The sequence below is a fragment of the Carlito syrichta genome, unplaced genomic scaffold, assembly GCF_000164805.1.
Source record: "Carlito syrichta isolate Samal-C Ts95f unplaced genomic scaffold, Tarsius_syrichta-2.0.1 Scaffold303292, whole genome shotgun sequence".
NCBI lineage: Eukaryota > Metazoa > Chordata > Mammalia > Primates > Tarsiidae > Carlito > Carlito syrichta.
Genome location: NW_007247388.1, coordinates 913,562 through 929,527, shown reverse-complemented (window position 1 = coordinate 929,527; position 15,966 = coordinate 913,562). Strand labels below are relative to the sequence as shown.

The following is a 15,966-nucleotide window of genomic DNA, read 5'->3' as shown; positions in this document are numbered from 1 at the left end:
ACCTTTCCTTCCATGACCCACATGGTGTGCTTTGGCTTTATTTATTCTTATGTCTGCATTGACCTCTGCAAACTCTTATTTTGTCCCTATGAAGGATCTAGATGCATATTGTGGAAGTGAGCTATGGGAGTTGGAAAGGTAAGTTGAAAATCAGAGCAGAAGCTACCACCTTTGCAAATGAATGAAACTCCCTAGGATTCTGTTGATCTGCCACCACTATTATATCCTGCAGCCTCCTCCCACTTCTTCACCAGTGTCTTTCCCCTTTTCCATCTTCTACCTTCATACTGGGAAAGATGGTAGATAAGGTGCTGCAAAGATATAGTAACCATAACAACAACAGCAATCTTTTAAGCCAAATGTGTTACTGAGTACTTATTATATAGCAGGTACTAGTCTGTGCATTTTCCTATATAACTTATATAATCCTCACAACAACCTTATAGGTACATGTTTTTATTCTTTCATTTTAGGTGAGGGACTGAGGCACTTTCTTAGTTACCATTTTCTTCTGCTTGGGGTAACCATAAAGGATCAAATAAGGAAACAATATAAAAAGTGAATGCCTATGGTCCCTTTGCCAAATGAAAAAGTAGGTATTGAGAAGTGTTGGAGGAAGAACATTCTATGTCCTTTTAAAAGGAAAAGAAATAAATCTTCAGCTTTTTCAGCCTTTTAACATCCTTTTGGAAACTATGAGACATCCTCAGGGAGCCCCAGTGTATGGGACCAGGTCAGGTCACACTAAATACTCTGCCATCCCAATGTGAATGCATGACTACACGAATACTATAAACAGCATCTTTAAGACAACTGTAAGCTCCCCACATGTGGCCACCCTTATCCACATGTGCCAGTATGTTACCTATCGGTTGCTGCTGGCAGGAAGGTCAGATAAGGTATAATTTCTAACCGACTCTGAGCTTTCATTCTAACCAAGGGTATTTGGGACAGAGAAAATTTGCAGAAACTGGTTTCTAGCATGTCTTTGACTCAGAGGAAAAAGCTTCAGGAATCTAGCTACACTGGGATCTTTTCTTCCCACATTCACAACTGGAAATGTGCTGTCCATGGGAACCTGTGAGATCTGGAAGAGCTTCCTTGAAGGAGCTCCAGGTCCTTTATCATTCTAGATATGCACTCTTGCAGACTGGTGTGCAAGTGTGGGCAGAGATGGAAGATGTCCCATCCTCAGTCTGACTCTGACCATGGGCTCAGGATGGGTTTGCTAAATAGCTTACTGATTTTATAGCAGCCAGCAGGCCAGTGGAACATGGCAGATTATTGGGGGACCTTTCTAAGTGGCATCAATATAGCTGAACCCCTCCAGTTCCATTGGAGAGCTCCCCAGAGGGAGTGACTGAGCTTAGCTGGCTTGCACTGAGTGCTTGATAATGAAGGCAAAGCCGAGGTGCCTGCCTGCTGCCCAGTAGCATGAAGAGGAAGTGGTGTGAGTCCATGCTCTTGGCCTGCCTGCCTCCTGCGTGTGCTTCATGCATTTGGGAAGAAGCAGCCCCGGACCATAAAACCTCCCTGAAAGCCACTGAGGTACCTCTCTAAAAACCATAATGTACTATGTTGAAAGCCTAGCTTTGACGGATGTGAGGTTTGGGACTCTACCCAGGTAAGAATCCAGGCAGCAAGGAGACTGGAGAAGGCAGATGACCCAGCGTAGGGCCAAACTGTTTACCAGCAAGTGTGTTTTTGAAACTCTTCCTTAACTGGTCATGGCAGCGGAAAATACCCTGCTGTTAAACGCATCTGCAATCCGCTGCTCTCCCAGTCCACCTACAAAAATTTTGACCTTTAAAGAAATGATGGAGAAGCTGGTGATTTTTTCGATGGCATTGAAGCTCAGTCTATTTTAGGCTCCAAGGCAATTGCAGCCCTCTTTGCTCCCTATTTCACATCACTTTTAAGTCTTGTTCTGGCCACTATGAACCCGTCAGCACTTCTCCCCCTGCAATCACTGGAGTCAAGATCTGTGATCTGCGATTTGCAGATGACATGCACATTTCTTGGCTGATGGTTGCTGAAGCAGTTTGCAAACCTAAGGCAGTTAAGGGAGGGGGCAGAGGGTGGAAGAGCAGATTACAATTGAAATGCCGTGATGCCATCCTAAATTTCTATTTTCATGCAAATGTATAACTGCTTTCTCATTATTTTGATTGAAGGGAACGAAGCTCAGTATTCCGTTGGTGTGAATTACCATATTCATGTTTGATGACCAAACAATTGGCTGATTTCTATTGTTTGTGACTCTTATGAAAGTGCAGTACTTTAGAAACCCAGGTGGGGGGAAGATGTTACTAAAAACCTTCCCCCTGCCCCCAAAAAATGTCCAAACACAAAGACAAAATCTTAAGATCCTCTCATCATGGCAATTTGTTACAAGGATGCATCAAAAAAACACTCAGCTTCCTGAGCTTTAGAACAATGATGGCTGCATTTTGAACCATCTTTCATTTAACTATCTACAAAATATGTAAATTACCCAACCTTTGCAAAAAGTTATTTCAGTGTCATTTATTGAAATATTCATTCATTTTAAAAAGACCATCTTAATGAAAAGCCAGCCTTATTTGATTTTTAAGCAGACATGATACGTGTATAAATGTAATGTGATCTGAAAGACACATTAATGAGATTGCCGTCAGAAGGATTACTGAGATTCTGTGTTCAGACACCGAGGAAAGCCAAATGGGTGTATCAAGCACCCATTTCTAATCTTCAAAAGCAAATTTATTGAAGTGTCTCAATTTTGCCACACACCCTAACATCTGCATATGGGCCCAGGTTCCTAATCCTGTCATACTGTGATGGTGCAGATTAAGAGAATGTATAATCAATGCCTCTGTCGCTACACATAAATATAGACTGCTAAATCAAGTGTGGGTTTTATAACAGAGACCCCTTATCTTAAGCAAATTTTGCCCTGAACATTGCCGAAATCCTGTTTGTTTATTTATTTATTTATAACAGTGATAACCTTTGGTATTTTTTCCCTTCATGTAATTTAAAGGAATTTACCTGTGAGTGGAAGCTACTGTATAAATGTTTCAATAGCAAACATGAAGCAAAGAAAACTAAGACCTAAAGATCACCCCAACATGTGTCAGACATTGTTAGATGCTTAACATATATTATCCCATTTAATAATAAATCAATACAAATAATAAGTATTCATTGAGTGTTCTCACCATATCAGTATTCTATGCTGAAGCTCTAATTCTTCAAACATTTCTATATATTTGTACCTTTTACCCCTTTACAATTGCTTTCAATAGTGTTTGCAACACAATATTAAATATAAGAATGTTTGCGAAGGAATCTCTGAGAACTTTGCAAATCCCCAAATCCATAAAACTCCTATGAGCAAACAAGTAGAGACTAAAATCATGGTCTTTAGTGAAAAGACTCACTCCTGCCTCCCAGTGCAGACAATTGAGATTCATGCCTTAGCAAAATTACAAATTACTACATGTTATGGACTTTCAGGGTCATTTAAGAACATTCAAAATGAATGTTAAATCCACAACTGCCAAGGACGTATTTTACTATGCATGTCAGCATACCACTCGACGGTTATTTTCATTGACAATCAAAATAGCTTTCATTTAAATTATCTGTGACAACCCTTTATAGGATTTCAAATTTTTGACTAATCTATATTTTATTTTGCCTTTTGAGTTCCATTTTCTCAAAGTCAATGTAAGGTAAAGTCTAGATGTTATTATAACTCCTCAGAGAAATTGGAGAAAAATCATTAGCGATAACAATATAATATTCACAAAGCACTGGGGAAAGGTTGGGGCATGTCCCCTTGAAACTTTTCAAAACAAGCAAAAGGATAACTGTAAGAAATAGGATTGGATTTTCAAAACTGTATAAAACTAGTCGTATAAATTATGAATTGTAAGTCACAGTTTTGTTGACTTTGTTACTGGATTAAAAAAAATCACAAATTTTCCATCAATATAAAAAATAAAAACAAAGAAAACTATGATCACTATGGGCTGCCTCTACCATTGATATCATGTCTACCTGACTTGCATCATGTTTGCTTTCTTGCAAAAACTTGTGTCCATATTATTATTTGCTAAATCTAGAATTGCTTATAACACAGATTTTTAAAGTGCTAATTCAGTTCTCTAAGTCTATGATTGGTTGACTTCTATTTTTGGTAACAGCAATAATTTTAAAACATGTCAAAATAAAAATCTTTCTTTTTGTATCCTTGGAGACCAATCTCTCAGAGACTACCTTCTTCAATAGCCCTATCTACATTTCCCTCTCTATCTGCTTTCTCACTTCCCCTACCACCACTTTTTCCTTCTTGTGCTTCTAAATTTCTAGGAGAGGTCTAAAAGGAGTTCCAAGTATTTCAGAACTAAGAAAACCAACCAAGCTTCATGCTTCAGGACCAATGACAGTGACGCATGGGTTCATACAAAAACCTGACATTTCACTTGCTACATCTGTGCTCAGTATCTTTTATCTCAAGACAGTTTACCTGGAGTAATTGACAAAAAGAGTACACACTTCCTGGTTATAAGCCGAAGGCAAGGAGGCCCTCGTTTACCTGTCCCAGTTGCTTCATCTGCTACTATAATTGAGACAGGGCTGCTCTGCCCTTCACGTTTGGTTGGAGAGTGGGTTGAGATGATCTGGAACAGTAGGATTAGCAGATGGAACAGTTTGATCAAAATAGCAGAAATACCTTTGGGACAGAAACACCAACATTAGCCCTGAACTCAGATCTGATCCTAGCAAGACTCTCTTGGGTGGAAGTTATACCAACACAGCAATTTACTTGTTGTCTATAAGAGTTAATATAAGCTGCTTCCAGTGGTGTTCAGAGGGCTCAACAGAGTGGCCTGGGCTTTGGGGAATTCAAGAATTCTCCTCTTCACGTGTTCTTATGTATATATCACTTGCTATAAAAGTCAGAGATCAAGTATGTCATTTTTACGTGAATTAGCTCATAGGCCTACTTCCTATCCCCCCCCCCCTTTTTTTGTGCCCATGAGGGTAAACAGAATCTCAGAGAAATAAAGAGGCTAACCCTGAGTACAAGGGAGTCAAAAGATTGCAAGTCTCATGTACCCTGGTTTCCTAGGCCACAGAAATAAGCACAGTCTTGCAGATATCTATAGCCTTTAAAAAAGTTTCTTGCCGGCAAATGTCTTTCTCTACATAAATCGGTATCTACTTCATATTTCAATCACAGGCATTTCAGTCTGTTGGTCTCGTAACCTATGTTAACCGAATGCATTTCACAAAGATTCCATCAAATCTACAAAGTAGATTTTTAAAGGCAAGGAGGACTAACTACCACCTGAATATAACTTTGGTGGTCTGTCTGAGTTCTTTTGAACATCATGTTCAAGCTTGTAAACATAGACTCATTTGCATAACTGGCTTAACTAATTTACCTGATTTTTAAGGTCTACCTTTACAGAACATTAGTTTGGAAGTGTTCTTGGTTTCAAGTTCTATTTTCCTCTGGAAATAACAAGTCACAGAAGAGTTTACACAAGTTAAATAAATGTAACCAAATATACTGAGGAAGTAATTGCAATCTTAATTGGCATCAAATGATAGGAAATTAGTTTCATGGTAAATATTCATTCTCTCTGTTATCAAGTCTATTATTTGCATTAGAGGTATGACATTTAGCCTGCCAGAAGGAACCCAATTTTATTTGTTTTGATAAAGCATTTTAATCAAGGATTAAGGATTAATCCTTTGTGAAAATTGCAGGAGAAGAATTTTTCTGTTTTGCTCAGATAACATCAAAACAAAGGCAAAGCATCACTTATTTTTAATGTTGAATTCCTTTGAATAAAATTTAGTCTTAGTTATTCAAGCACCATTTGAGTGAGATTTGAAAAAAAAAAAGAGCAGTCTCAGTAGAAAATTTGGTAGAGTCTATTAAAGGGATTGTTTGGTTATCTATTGCTGTGTTACTAACTCCCAAAACTTAGTCATTTGAAGTTGGTATTTATTATTATTACCTTTCATGGTTCTATGGGTTGACTGTGCTCAGCAGTGTGGTTTTAACTTGGAATTTCTCACAGGCTTTTACCTGGGGCTGGAGTTATCTGAAGAACTGACTGAGTTGGACATCTAAGATGGATTCTTCACTCTCATGTCCAGTGCCTCAGCTGGGATGGCTGGAACAGCTGGGGGATAGCTGGGCATCTCTCTCTCCACATGGCTATCTTGGGTTTCCTCACAACATGGAGGTTTCAAGACAGTCTGCTTTATAAGAGGGTTGATTTATCCCAGAGCAAGCATTCCATGAGTGCTAAGCAGAAATTGTAAGACATCTTATGATCTAATCTTGGAGTTCAGGCAACATCACTCTCCTATATGCTGCTAGCTAAAGCAGTCCCAGGCTAGCCCAGATTCTATAAAGAAAAAAACTTCACCTGTAGATGGAGGAAAGGTGTGTACATATAGGGAAGGGAGGAATAAATGGTGGTAATCTTGAAAGAGAGTGAATAATATTCATACTTATAGTGTGTCTTTCAGATTACTTTGGAGATATTTCCACTTAGATTCTTTATCTAGAACTATGGATATAGAAACATGGAGATGTACCAGTCAACATCAAGTGTTGGGGGAAACTTCTGTAATCTGCAGGTTCATACAGCCTATGCATTTCTACTTCTCTCTCATGAGGGAAAAATAAGGGAGAGAAGCTTCCAGTCTTTTACCATAAACTCTTTCAATCCTTCCCATGGGAAGAGAAATGACTTACCTGAGGAGTATGCTTGGAAGAAGCAATTGAGCTGGTGAAACTCAGACTCTATGGGTTTCTCTCTTTCAGAGTCCACTGTCCTTAGGATGTATATGTTCTCTTCTCCCTTTAGAAGATGCCTGTAATTCAGGACCAGAGTTTTTGCAAGTCCATTTGGCCCCACATTTATGACATGTTCTCCAGTCCAGAGACTGACTGTTTCTGGGATGCCTAATTTTTCTATTGGATCACATCTTGGGGATTATTTGTGATCTTCAGCTCCAACAATAAGATTTCCAAACACATATTCATTCTTTACCAATTTCTAAGATAAAATGTTGGTTAAAGAGCATTCTTTTCTTACTGTTCTTCATTTATTGAGTATTTATTTTGTATCAGTCACTGTTCAGTGTTTTATGTTCCTTAGCTGACTTACTACTCATGGCAACTCTGTGTGACAGATATTGTTTCCCCATTTTTCAGATTAGCAATCTGAGGCACAATGCCCCATGGTTGTCATGTAGTGGCACTAGATTTTGGATACAGGAAATTGACCTCCAAAACCTGTGTTCTTAACCTATGCAACTCTATATTGTAAGCCAGTCCCAACCACGTTTTCTTCCACATGTATTTTTTAACTGATCATGTTCTCACGTGACTTCTTTGTTTCAGAAAGTCTTTTACTTCAAATAATGATAATGATAATGATAATTAACACATGTTGAGCACTTACTGTGTGTCAGGCACTGCTCTAGAGCTCTCCATGAATGAATTCATTTAATCTTCAGAACAATCCTGTGAGGTAAGTACTATTATTACTATGTTTTCACAGATAAGGATGCCAAACACAGGAAAATCTAAGACCATGCTGTACGATGCTGTGTAGAATGGTTTCTTGGACACGGGGAAAGTTCTTTTGCACATCTCTACTTGTTCACTGATGTCTGATACTCCTGCATTAGCAAACACAACATAGAGAGAAAGCTTACTATTTATATATACACATCGAGAGGTAGGGCATTGACTTAACATCTCATTATAAGTATTAGAAATGGGGTCTCAGGAGCAAGTTCTGCTGGGGGTAATGGGCAAGTATTCTAAGGAAGGGAGCACCCCAAGAAAGGTGACATCACAAAGGGAGAGGAGAATGAAAGACATAAGTGAGGAGACTGAAGTTCTTCTGCTGCAAAACTTCCCAGGGCTGGCCCCTTTTCTATTACATTCTTGCTCAGTAACTCATACTTTCCCTAGAGTTCTTGAAAGCAGGAACTACTGAGAAAGTAGCCCATCTGAAAGTATATTTCCTGCTGTTTATCTGCTTCCAGAACTGGCTGAAGTTTACTTTTTGGTACTCCAGAGACCTAGCTTCTTCTTGCCTTCTTCCAATGTGGTCTATTTAATCTCCTGTCGTGTGGGAAATTATGTTCAAAATCTCCGTGATCCTCTGTCCACAGTAAGTTATGCATGTAGTGACAAGTACATGCCACAAGGTCTTAAGATTATATCTGCAATGTGTTGCTGCCGGCTGTTGATCAAGATAGGCTGGAAGAAAAACATTATTTTCAGGTGTGAAAAACCGTCACCTTTATCAAATAATTTTTCTTGCAATTTTCCCAAGACGTTGTAGCCTATTTAAACTTGGGAGGTTAAGTTTGTAGCATTCATTATGACTGAAAATTTAGTTCACACAATCATGATGCTCTCTTTATTAGGTGTTACTGTTAAACAATATTAAAACAAACACAATGTGGCTGGCCTTTTGTAGGCTACATGGCATGTTTATTTCCTTGCCTGGTTTCTTAATTGCATTTATTCATCTTTCTGAACACCAGTGTCACTGTCACCCACAATATTTGCGGTTTTTGAATATGTGGTTTACATCTTACTTTGTTCAATGATAGAATTTGGTGGGGGGTATCTTATTTGAATGATTTCTAGTATGCTGTAGTTTGAATTCTTAGCTGGTGGTTTCCCACAATCCCAGCTCCTGCCACTATATTCTACCTTTGTAAATGGAGGATAATGACTCTCAAAAAATTCACTTAAGAATCCCATGACAGTGGAGAAGAAGGACCATGGAAATATCAAAGCACACCAGTCAGCTTTTGTAAATTCTGTAGAGGATCATGAAAATGATTGAAAGTAACACATCCGAAACAAAGAAGCTAACCATGGGATTAAAGACTTATGCATGGCTATTAAAAAAAAGAACAATGAAAAAGATAACTGTTCTATTTGTCTTGTCCAAAAAACTGGAGCAGATTGGGTCATCTAGACCCAGTTTCAGGAGAAATGTCAAACACTGATAGAGGCATATTCAGTACCTTTAAGATATTTTTTTGTGGGAGGATATACAAAAAAGGAATATTGAGAAAATATTTGAGTGCAGAAAAAAGATAACCCACTGCCCTCACACCTGTTTTTGTGCACTATCATCTTTGTCCCTATGTAAATCTATGTTTTCTTTCATAGTTGTAGTTATATAATATATTCTATTCTCTAAGCTTTTATCCTTTAACCTTATAGGAAAACATTGTTTCATGTTACTACAAAGCCAATTGCATCACAATTTGTTTAATAAATTCTATCTAGTTGTCTTCACAGAAAGAAACATACACATGTACATTACTTTTCTGTTGAATAATACTCTTAGAATGAATTTACATAAGTGAGATCGTTGTCTTCAAAAATTCTGAACATTTTGGTGATCTTTAATAACTTGCCATATTGCTTTCCAAAGAAATGATAAAAATTATACTTGCCATTCCAACAGTACGAGAGAAGTAATTTATTAATAATTTCAATCTAAAGGAAGGTGCCACCATTATTATTATATTTTTTAATCGTAATGGAAACCTTTAAAGATTTAAACCAAACTTGATTACCTTTCAAGAGCTGCTGCTAAATCAACATCTTGTTATTTTTGTTCTTGGAGAGAAACGAGCTAAGGAGGAAATCCAGCTAAAAAGACCACTAGACAATTTGTGCTCACTGGAGTGGTCTCCACTGGGTGAGAGGTTTTGAGAGTGGCTCATGGCATTTTCTGGCAAGGGGCAAACCATAGACGTGCTACTTCCGGCCAGGAAAACAGGCATAGCCCTGCCAGTGTCAGGGAAGAACATGGGTAGCAGGAGAGCAAAGAGTGAATGAAAATTGAATTATCTTTACTTCTAGGACTTGTCTATTGAGAAACAGCAGCACTGGCAACCATTTACTACCAACAAGAGGCAGTTCCAAGAGAAGAATATAAAATATGCTCTGCTCAACCCCACGAAACTCAGAGTGTCTCACAATGGCCAATTTATTATTTTTACCCTGTCCAGTGACATGGAAGGATGCATCAGGGAGCTGCTAGCCTCTGTGATGAATAACTTAAGTCAGGCTGCAACATGTGAAAGAATTCAGCTGACCAGGATTTATAATACTAGCTGGATTTTTTGCTTTCTTTGGGGTTCATGAAGCATGGTGTTGTGAGATACCACAGGAGTCCCGTGATGAAGTTACATATCTATTTCTCTTCCTTATTTTTATGTTTTGGTATTTTCATATTATTTTATTGCCTAGTCCAAATGTCTTTCTAAGTAGGGTCCAGTCTCCTAGGGGATGCGTCTCTTCTGACTTTGAAAATTAGAACCACAGACAGATCAGACTCCTAAATACTCTGGTTTTATACCCACTTCTTCACATACCTAGTCCCAGATGGTTTTGACTGCCGGATGCTGTATGGACTGTGTTGGGCTGCAATTTATTTTGCTCAATTATTTATGTGCACTTGCCCAAATAAGAGGGGTGGCAATGCAACGGCATACTTACAATTCAGCCCATCTCATTCCCAGTTCATTTGTCAGTTTCCAGGATGGCCAGCTAGATTAGTTGGGGTGGGGGTGGAGGACTGATTTCCAACTGCTGCCCTTGGAAAACACATCTCTCACAGCTCTTCTCTTTCCAGGTGAGGTCCATGGCACTGACTGGAATTTGAATCTGTGTTCTTCAGGTGACTCAGGACCGGGGTGTGGGGTGATCACAAATTCTAGTCTTTTTACACTACATATATTTCAGAGTGGGAAGGGATCACAGAAGATCATGTGGTCAAATCTTCCACCTTCTTGGAAGCATTTTTTTAGAGGGCCAGTAATTTGCAACATCCCTTTTTTGTGTTGTCACTTGAAAGCTGTATTAAAAGATATCTTTTCCCAAGTTACTCTGTGGCGGCTCCCAATTTCTATTTTAACTGGGAAATTTTAATTAGATCCTTCAAGCAATTAAAAAAGAAAAAAAAATCTGTGAAAGTAGGATTTGGAGGGTAGCTATGGTTTTTCTCTGTTGACAAACCCCCTTTTGACTTCTTGGCATCAATGAATCAAGTCTTAGTGTCTTGAGAGGTTACTGCCTGACTACAGGTTAAATATTTTAATATTCACTGATTGGGGGAAGTACCATGAGCAAATCTAATGCAGGATCCTGGAATGCTGAGGGCATTAGTGGCTCCATGAAATGTAAATGAATTCTTAATTATCTCAAGTCACTGCACGCCCAAGTAGCTCTTTTACAAGTAAAACACAGCTTACTGATAATGAGCACGAAAATTACTAAGAGATTGGTGGGGTAAATCTCTTAAACCTCTTTTCTTATTTTCCCTCTGAATTTTGTTGTGACTTTGCTAATTTGAGTATGTGTCCCCTTCTAGACTCCACAGATAACCTTAGAGCCTCACAAGGGATTTGGGGAGTTGAAATAATAGTTTCTACCTTGGGGGCTACTTTTTAAAGATTATTATTATTTCGATCAAGATTTATTTTATTGGATCCACAAAGCTTATGAAGTCTTAAGAAATTCAAATCTTGACCGGGCTCGGTGGCTTAGCCTGTAATCCCAGCACTTTGGGAGGCCGAGGTGAATGAATTGCCTGAGCCCGCGGGTTCGAGACCCGCCTGGGCAACTTGACAAGTCCTCATCTCTACAATAAATCAAAAATTAGCTGGGTGTGTGCCTGTAGTTCCAGCTACTTGGAAGACTGAGGCGGAAGGATCGCCGGAGCCCAGGAGGACGAGGCTGCGGTAGCCGGGAGCGGCCACTGCACTCCAGTCTGGGTGACAGAGTGAGACTCCAACTCAAAAAAAAAAAAAAAAAAAAAAGAAAAAGAAATTCAAATTTTGCCCACGAGTTGCAGAGTGATTTTATTTTTAAATATATGTTTTCTCTGTTTCTTCATTTTCTGGCCACAGTGTCCCCACAAGGCAGGTAGTTTATTGTTGTCTTTCAATGGGAAAAACAGAAACACAACAGGACAAATGACTTATCTTTGGTCATTTAACCTGCAAGTGGGTATTGAGAGATGGACCTCAGGTCATCTGATCTCCAGCTCTGTGCCCTCTCTCACTAAGCCTCCCCAGTTTCTCTAAGCCCAGTACTGGCAGTGATTTGAAAGCTGTAGTCTCAGGCTATCGGAAAGTGGTTCACTGGAGGTGTTTCTTCACCACTCTCATTCTTTAATGTCACCTGACACCAAAGACCTCATTATGGGAAACATTGACCGTGGATTTGACTTGTCTGTTGACAACATCCTGCCACGCATCAGAAAATAACCCAGGCTGATCCCTCTGATAGGAAGCTCTCGGATGGTGGTGGGTGGGATCTTAAAGGAGGTCCCTTCTGCCCCCTCCAGGCACTGAGGCATGGCTGGTCCATGATCCTCATTGACATGAAGGGATTGTGTACAGAATTAAGGGCATCCACTGTGAGTGTAGAGACCTGAGACAATGCACCAAGTCAGGCAGAAGTGTGGTGCTTCCCCGCCATTGACAACGCAGTATACTCTCACATATTCAAGGCTTGAACTGTTGCTGCTACCATACTGGCCCCCACGTGGCTGTGATTTCGGTAGGAGGGGAGTAGCAGTCGCTTCTTGACTAACTTCATCAGGGTCGTCTGCTGGACTTCCTGATACAAGCTGTTTATTCTGAGAGACAGACAGAAGAGTAAGGTGGCATGTTATCTGCTACCCCTAGATTTTGCCCATGCTCAAAGTAAAGATTTTCTTTGAAGGCTCTGAAATCTGGGGCAGTCCTTATCATGACTGAGACTCAGAGAAGAGACCCAGACAGAGGATCTTCTCTGTGTTGAAACCCTAGTCTGCCTTCTTCTCTTTTTCACAGAGTGGCAGAGAACTGAGGATATATTAAACATTTATTTCTCCAGATTTTTCAAGATTAACGAGGCCCAACAATTAGGTTTGTGAACCATCCTAGAAAATGTGCTACATACCTCGTTGCTAAATATCACTATGGTGACCTCTGAAGTACTCCCCTGGGAAGCTATGCACTGATGCCAGCACCTAGCCCATCCATCAAAGCAATTTTGGAATTTTTTTTTCTGGAATGGCTGTCAGCGCTGTCATTTTCATTTGACAATTAAGTTCGCAAACTTGTCTCCTGTGCACTTATGTTGACAGCATTGTGCAAATAACTGTATGGATACATGCTCCCTACTCACCTGATCTGGCCCCCAAATACTTTTTTCTTTACCCAGAGATAAAGGAAATATTGAAAAGAAGATATTTGATGACATTCAGGACATCAAGGGTAATACAGTGACGGCTCTGATGGCCATTCCTGAAAAAGAGTTCCAAAATTGCTTTGATGGGTGGACTAGGTGCTGGTGTCAGAGCATAACTTCCCAGGGGGGGAGTACTTTGAAGGTGACTGTAGTGATATTCAGCAATGAGATATCTAGCACTTTTTCTAGGATGAGTTCACGAACTTAATTGTTGGGCCTCCTATGTTAAGTCAGATGAGAAGAGAGCCATCCATTTGGATTGCTTTACTCTAAACCCTTAAATTGAATCATCTACTCAGAATTATAATTTCACAGTATGTCCAGATTACTTGCTGAGAGCTGATTTGAGAAACTTACAGGACTAGTAAAACATCTCTGCACTTTCAGTAGCATTGCTGTCAAAGACCTTATACACTATGTCATTTAAGGACCTTTATATTAAGATTCTTGTGGCAAAGTCTTTCCAAAGTTGAACCCTATGGCGATGCATTTTCTCCTGGTAACATGGCAGATATCAGGAACCGTTTAACCCATTGCATCACTTTCATTGATTGTTTTGGTTGTTAGGAAGTATAGATGCTCAGAACTAGATTTTCTTGTTTTCAACTGCTCCTCCATTTATATTTTGATAACTGTTTCCCTTTACTGCTTTTTCTTTTTAACTAATTTAAAAGATATATAAACATGAAAAGAAGAATATAATATATACCTATACTCCAAACTCCCATTATTGACATCTGTTAATATTGTATTATATTGATTTTCAGTAATTATTTTAAAAGAAATAAAGCATTAACATTTAGCTAATGTTCTAACCCCACCAACCCAATCTCTCTCTCCTTCTGTGTTCCCAGGGTCAACTGCTAAAGTAAATTTGTTTATACTTTAAAGTTCATATTCTATTCTTTTGCACATAAATAGAAGCATTTATAAAAAGTATTGTTGTTCTAAGAAGGTAGAGTCAGTTCTTCAGAATTGTTGATGTTCAGATTCCAGTTCGAAAAAGTTTTACATATGTGGCATTAAAATGGTTTCAATATGAAATATGCAGATTCCACAATGTCCAATAATCCTGTAATATATATCCTAAGTCTGCCTTGAGGGATGCTTTACCATCTTGGTATAAATGTACTCACTTTTTTTTAGACAATAAAACTTACACCTATATAATGGTTTGCCCAGTTACGAGGGTGTACTCTATGAAAATTCATTCATTCATATATTCAACACATCTTTATTGGACCTACACATTTTGCAGCAGGGACATGGCCCCTGCTTTCCCTACACAAAAGAAGAAAAAGTGGTAGCTCTGACAGGATTGTGCTGTGGAAAGGAGAAGCTGACTTTTGCAGGCAAATGAGCACTGTTAGTTTGAATTTATTAACTCAGAGGTGACATCATGATAAAAATGCCGTATCTAAACCACATTGCAAATTCTCAAAGGTAAGTACCAAAGTTAAATAAAAATTGAGTGTTCCAAATAGGTAATAGAACAGAAAGGCCCGAGGCTGGGTTGTGGAGTGAAATGGGGTGCAGAGAACCAGGGAAGATACGAGTAAAGAGCAACTGACGGGGTGGGGTTCACTCAACAGTAAGAGATGGGTTTGATGTGCATTTATCAGGGCAGACCTCGTCAGGCTTAAAGAGTAAGACTGAATATTATTCCAGAAATCCTCTTACTGGTATTATCCAAAGGAAAGGGAATCAGCATATTGAAGAAATGTTTACACCCCGTGTTTACTGCAGCACTATACACAATAGCCAAGGTATGGAATCAACTGATGATTTCATCATCAGGTGAAATGGATAAAGAATGTGTGGTATATATACATAATGGATTACTACTCAGGAATAACAAAGAACAAAATTCAGTCATTTGCAGCAACATGGATGAGCCTTGAGGACATTATATTAGGTGAAATAAGCCAGGCACAGAAAGGTACATATTGCATGTTCTCACTCATATGTGAGACCTAAAAATTTGAGCTCATAGAAGTAGAGAGTAGATTTGCAGTTAATGAAGACTGGGGAGGGTAAGGAAGAGGAGAGAATAGAGAGCATTTGCTTAATGGATATAAACTTACAGCTAGATAGGAGGAATGAGATCTAGTGTTCCAAAGCATTGTAGGGCAATCATGGGTAACAATAATTTATTGCATATATTCAAAATGCTAGAAGCCATAATTTTGAATATTCAAAACACAAAGAGATTATAAGTTAAGTGACAGATGTGTTACTTACCAATCATACATTGTACACTTGCATTGAAATATCAGTCACTATCCCACAAATATGTACAATGATTACATGTCAACTAAAAAAGAATAAGACTGGAAAGACAGGTCTTGTAGCAATTTATATATGTCTTGATTTAGGGAAAGAAGTTATGTGGGAGACAAAGATCTATGTCTGAGTGTGAAAAAGAAAGTTTTAACTTTTATTATTTTGTGGATATAGTCCAGAGAATTTCCTGGCTTAAGGGATTCACAAGGAGCCAGCAGTGTCGTGTGGGCCAGTAGCTGAAGTGACCAGAGGTCAGCTCTTGACTCCAGTACCATATTGTTCTTACACCAAGAGCTGAAACTTGGAATCAAGTGTCCACTGAAGTTGCATCAACATTATGAACGCTACCACCACCACGTGTCCTTCGACCTTCAAAACCATGA

General features: G+C 39.0%; 1 long non-coding RNA gene across 1 annotated transcript; it reads left to right on the top strand.

Annotated features, from left to right (window-relative positions):
• Positions 1–7,413: 7,413 nt before the first annotated feature.
• On the top strand, positions 7,414–8,482 carry LOC110595655. The gene is made up of 2 exons (XR_002481971.1): positions 7,414–7,547; positions 8,071–8,482. It is a non-coding gene; the product is annotated as an uncharacterized LOC110595655 (long non-coding RNA).
• Positions 8,483–15,966: the final 7,484 nt, after the last annotated feature.